Consider the following 6,236-nt stretch of genomic DNA (forward strand, 5'->3'; position numbering starts at 1 on the left):
AGCACTTGGCTATTGTAAATTGTGCTGCTATGAACATTGGGGTACATAGGTTCTTTTGAATTGGTGTTTCAGGGTTCTTAGGGTATAATCCCAGAAGTGGAATTGTCAGGTCAAAAGGTAGTTCCATTTTTAGTTTTCTGACGAAATTCCATACTGTTTTCCACAGTGGTCTCACCAGTCTGCATTCCCACCAACAATGCACTAGGGTTCCCTTTTCTGCGTATCCTCTCCTACACTTCTTTGTTGCTTTGTTTATGATGGCCATTCTCACTGGTGTGAAGTGGTATCTCATTGTGGTTTAAATTTGCATCTCTCTGATGGCCTGTAATGCTGAGCATCCTGTCATATGTCTCTGGACCTTCTGTATGTCCTTCTTGGAGAAGTGCCTGTTCAGGTCCTTTGCCCATTTTTTAATTGGGTTGTTTGTCTTCCTGGTGTGGAGTCATGTCAGCTCTTTACATATTTTGGAAATCAAACCCTTGTCCAAGGCATCATTTGAAAACATATTTTCCCACTCCCTCCCTCGCCTGCCCTGTGAGCGGACGCGGCAGTGCCTCTGTCTCACTTTTTTAAATTTTCCCCCCTCTCCCTTCCTTTTTTTAAATCTTTTTCTTTTTCCCCCTTCCTCCCTTTCACCATTTCCCCTTGGAGACGCTTCCCCAAGGCAGGGGCAGAGCCAGTTTCACCCCCCTGCCTCTCCCTGGCCCCCACTGCCCTATGGAGAGAGAGAGCCCCCTCCCCACCCGGGCACAAGCGGAGGCAGGTGGAGGAGCCAGACTGGAGGTGGCAGCCTCAGGTCCAGGATTGTCATGGAACTAATTCACTGACCAACCCATGGCCGCAGCTGTGTGTCCTGCTTGAGTGCCAGTGCCTGCACCCCTCGGCACAGATCCCCCTCTTCCCCCTCCTCACTCGGCCCGGTCCTCATCTGGCATGCCCCGTCGCCACACACTGAGGAAAATGAGGTGATAGTGGCCCCAGATGACCCCGCATCACCACTGTGAGGCCTGCAGCTCTGCCAGGGAGGAGGAAGAGGAGTAGAAGGTAGCTATATCAAGCTGGGAGGCAGGCAGATCCAAAGGATATGAAGTTTCCAGGGCCTTTGGAAGACCAGAGATTGTCTTTCCTTTTGCAAAAGAAAATCTCTAGAGAAGCCCAGATGTGGAAAGTAAATGTGCTGAAAATGCCTACAAACCAGAATGTTTCTGCATCCCAGAGAGATGAAGTGATTCAGTGGCTGGCCAAATTCAAATACCAATTCAACCTTTATCCAGAAACATTTGCTCTGTCTAGCAGTCTTTTGGACAGGATTTTAGCCACTGTAAAGGCCCATCCAAAATACTTGAGTCATATTGCAATCAGCTGTTTTTTTCCTAGCCACCAAGACTATTGAGGAAGATGAGAGAATTCCAGTACTGAAGATATTGGCAAGAGACAGTTTCTGTGGATGTTCTTCATCTGAAATTCTGAGGATGGAGAGAATTATTCTGGATAAGTTGAATTGGGACCTTCACACAGCCACGCCATTGGATTGTCTTCACATTTTCCATGCCATTGCTGTGTCAACTAGACCTAAGTTACTTTTCAGTTGGCTCAAACTGAGCCCATCTCAACATTTGGCAATCCTAACCAAGCAATTACTTCACTGTATGGCCTGCAACCAGTTTCTTCAATTCAAAGGATCCATGCTTGCTCTGGCCATGGTTAGTTTGGAAATGGAGGAACTCATTCCTGATTGGCTTCCCCTTACAATTGAACTTCTTCAGAAAGCACAGATGGATAGCTCCTAGTTGATCCACTGTTGGGAACTTGTGGCATATCACCTCTCTACCCCACAGTCTTCCTTGCCTCTAAATTCTGTTTCTGTTTACCGTCCCCTCAAGCACACCCTGGTGCCCTGTGACAAAGGAGTGTTCATATTACATTCCTCCTCTGTCCCAGGCCCAGATTTCTCCAAGGACAACAGCAAACCAGAAGTGCCAGTGAGAGGTACAGCAGCCTTCTATCATCATCTCCCAGCTGCCAGCAGGTGCAAGCATGCCTCTGCTAAACGCAAAGCAGAGGAAATGGAAGTGGATGACTTCTATGATGGAATCAAATGGCTCTATAATGAAGATAACACTTCAGAAAATGTGGGTTCTGTGTGTGGCACATATTTATCAAGGCAAGAGGGACATATTTCCCCTTGTCCACCTTTGTAGCCTGTGTCTGTCATGTAGTTTCAGGTGTTACCTTTAAATGCAAACTGAGATATACACCTCTGGAACAGGAACATGGAATAGCAGGCTATATAAAGGTGTATACCTAATTAGGCTGATTTGAAGTGAGCCAGGAAGAAAATAAAATTATTGTGGTTAATTAAAATTCAACATTATTTAAGCACTTAAAGACCAAAAAAGTATAAAATTGAGAAGATCCTACAATTTTAAGTAAAAAATGTCTTCATAGTATTTGTCAGTTTCACCCTTTATTCTGTTAAATGTAATGTAGGTTGCCCCCATGTCAAAAATTGACATTCAGTGTTTTCTTTTCAAAGTTGCAAAATTCATAGCTAGCAAGTCTTATCACCAGTGTCAGGACTTAATTTTCCTCTTGCTTTTGCTTGCTTTTTTATTGACACTTAATGAATTTTATGCATGTTGATCTGTAGCCTGACTTCCACTGAGTAGGAAATCCTCAAAATTAGTTTTTTAGCAGTTTAGTGACAATTTAGAAACAAATTATTTCAGGCAGACAGCCATGTTTAATCCATGATTTAAATTCAAATTTACTTCAAAATTGCCCCATGGAAATCAGAAGTGGTAATTGAAAAAGGACTCACATTACCATATTGATGTTTGTGTTTGTCTCATTTTCATTTCTGGGATCTGGAAACAAAATTATTATTATTATTGATTATCTTAAATTGAAGCTTAACAGTGGCATGTAATTAGGACACTGTAAGATTTGTTGAAAGCATTTTTGGCATTTGCGTAAGAAATTTGTGGTATATATGTCCAGGTGCTCACCAAAGAAAAATGCACTAACTAAAATTTATATATATATATATTTTGGTAACTGATCAACTCTTTTTCACTTTATAATAAGTAGGAGAGACTATTTAGATGTTGAGACAGCTCTATGATTTGGGTCTGTAACATGTAACAACTAAGTTCACTACCCTAGTTTTATGTTGTTAAGCTATTAGTATTTTCTCGATGAAAGTTATTCTCTCTTGCCTCCCAAGCCCACCTATGTTTCTCTTAATGAATTCTGGAATCTGAGCTCCCAGTGCAGTCTGAAGAAGGTATTGCGGTCAGAACAAACCATGTACTGATGATAAAAACCTCTGGTAGCAAAAAACGTTGCCCTTAAAAAAAAAAGAAAAAAATATATTTTCCCGTATTATTGGTTCCCTTTTCATTTTGCTGATGTTTTCTTTAGCTGTGCAGAAGTTTTTGTTTGTTTGTTTGTTTGTTTGTTTGATGAAGTCCCATTCATTTATTCTTTCCTTTATGTCCCTTGCTCTGTGGGACATATCAGTGAAAATATTGCTACAGGGAATATCTAGGATTTTCCTGCCTATGTTCTCCTCTAGGATTTTTATGGTGTAGTGACTTATATTTAAATCTTTTATGCACCTTGAATTTATTTTTGTGAATGGCGTAAGTTGGTATTTGAGTTTCATTTTTTTCCATGTAGGTGTCCAGATCTTCCAGCACCTTTTGTTGAAGAGACTATTTTTACTCCATTTTATGCTTCTTCCCCCTTTGTCAAATATTAATTGATCGTAAAGACTTGGGTTTATTTCTGGGCTCTCTGTTTTGTTCCATTGATCTATATGTCTGTTCTTATGCCAGTACCAGACTGTTTTGATTACACTGGCCTTGCAATAAAGTTCCATATCAGGTATTGTGATCCTTCCTACTTTGTTCTTGTTTCTCAAAATTGCTATAGCTTTTTGGGGTTGTTTATGGTTCCATATAAATTTTTGAAATGATTGTTGTGAAATATGTCATTGGTAATTTAATACAGATTGTGTTGGATCTATAAATTGCTTTGGGTAGTATGGACATTTTGATGATATTAATTCTTCCAATCCATGAAAATGGTATATGCTTTCATTTGTTTGTGTCTTTATTAATTTCTAAAAAAAAAGTATTATAAAGACAGTAAGAAAAGCTGGAGCCAGATTGCATAGAGCCTTGAAATGCCCATGAAGTAGGGTACAGATCTACCTAGCACAACACAGATTTCTTTTTTTCCTTTTGTTTTACAAATAATTCCTTCTTTAATTTTTTGTTGTTACTATATTACAGTTGTCCCAATTTCTCCCCCTTTGCTCTCCTGGCGCCAGCCCAAATCCCAATCCCACAGTCAATTCCCACACCATTGTCCATGTCCATGCATCACTCATGCATATTCTTTCTCTGGTACCTTCCCCTCCTTTCCACCATTGTCACAATCCGACTTCCGCTTTGGTGACTGTCAGTATGTTCCACATTTCCATGCCTCTGGTCCTATTTTGCTTATTAATTTATTTCGTTCATTAGATTCCTCTTATAGGTGAGATCATACGGTATTTGTCTTTAACCCACTGGCCTATTTCACTTAGCGTAATATTCTCCAGTTCCATCCATGCTGTCACAAATGGCAGGAGTTCCTTCTTTCTTTCTGCTGCAGTATTCCATTATGTAAATTTAGCATAGTTATTTTAAATTATCTTTGCTTTTTTAAATTATTATTGTTATTCAATTACAGTTGTATGCCTTTTCTCCCCATACCACCACCTACCCCAGCAGAACCCACATCCCTCCCCCACCTCCACCCTCCCCCTTGATTTTGTCCATGTGTCCTTTATAGTAGTTCCTGTAATCCCCTCTTCCCACTGTCCCCACTCCACTCCCCCCTAGCTATTGTTAGATTATTCTTAATTTCAATGTCTCTGGTTATATTTTGTTTGCTTTTTTCTTCTATTGATTATGTTCCAGTTAAAGGTGAGATCATATGGTATTTGTCCCTCACTACCTGGCTTATTTCACTTAACATAATGCTCTCCAGTTCCATCCATTCTGTTGCAACGGGTATAAGCTCCTTCTTTCTCTCTGCTGCGAAGAATTCCTTTGTGTAAATATACCATAGTTTTTGGATCCACTCATTTGCTGTTGGGCACTTAGGTTGCTTCCAGTACTTGGCTATTGGAAATTATGCTGCTATGAACATTGGGGTGCACAGGTTCTTTTGGATTGCTGTTTCAGGGTTCTTAGGGTATAATCCAGGCAGCGGAATTGCTGGGTCAAAGGGCAGTTCCATTTTTAGTCTTCTGAGGAAATTCCATACTGTTTTCCACAGTGGCCTCACCAGTCTGCATTCCCACCAACAGTGCACTAGGGTTCCCTTCTCTCCACATCCTTTCCAACATTTGTTTGTGGATTTGTTTATGTTGACCACTCTGACTGGTGTGAGATGGTACCTCATTGTGGTTTCAATTTGCATCTCTCTGACGGCTAGTGATGCTGAGCATCTTTTCATATGTCTCTTGGCACTCTGTATGTCTTCCTTGGAGAAGTGTCTGTTCAAGTCCTTTGCCCATTTTTTCATTGGGTTGTTTGTTGCCCTGGAGTAGAGACTTGTGAGTTCTTTATATATTTTGGAGATCAGGCCATTGTCTGAGGTATCATTAGCAAATATGTTTTCCCATACTGTTGGTTCTCTTTGTAATTTGGTGCTGTTTTCTTTAGCCATGCAGAAGCTTTTTATTTTTATGAGGTCCTATTTGTTTATTCTTTCCTTTATGTCCCTTGCTTTAGGGGATGTGTCTGTGAGGATGTTGCTGTGTGGAATGTCTGAGATTTTCCTGCCAATGTTTTCCTCTAGGACTTTTAGGCTGTTACGACTTATATTTAAGTCTTTTATTCATCTTGAGTTTATTTTTGTGTATTGCATAAGTTGGTGATCAAGTTTCATTTTTTTGCACGTAGCTGTCCAGATCTCCCAACACCATGTGTTTAAGAGGCTGTTGTTGCTCCATTTTATGCTCCTGCCTCCTTTCTCAAATATTAATTGACCGTAAAGTCTTGAGTTTATTTCTGGGCTCTTTGTTCTGTTCCATTGGTCTACATACCTGTTTTTATGCCAGTACAAGGCTGTTTTGATGACAGTGGCCTTGTAATGCAGTTTGATATCAGGTATTGTGATCCCTCCTGCTTTGTTCTTCTTTCTCAAAATTGCTGCAGCTATTCGCGGTCGTTTATGGT

The 6,236-nt window shown here is 40.4% G+C and overlaps 1 pseudogene; it reads left to right on the forward strand.

Moving 5' to 3' along the window:
- The first annotated feature begins 1,072 nt into the window (after window positions 1-1,072).
- Window positions 1,073-2,219, forward strand: LOC112308242 (cyclin-I pseudogene; annotated as a pseudogene).
- Window positions 2,220-6,236: the final 4,017 nt, after the last annotated feature.

Source organism: Desmodus rotundus, chromosome X (genome assembly GCF_022682495.2).
Source record: "Desmodus rotundus isolate HL8 chromosome X, HLdesRot8A.1, whole genome shotgun sequence".
NCBI lineage: Eukaryota > Metazoa > Chordata > Mammalia > Chiroptera > Phyllostomidae > Desmodus > Desmodus rotundus.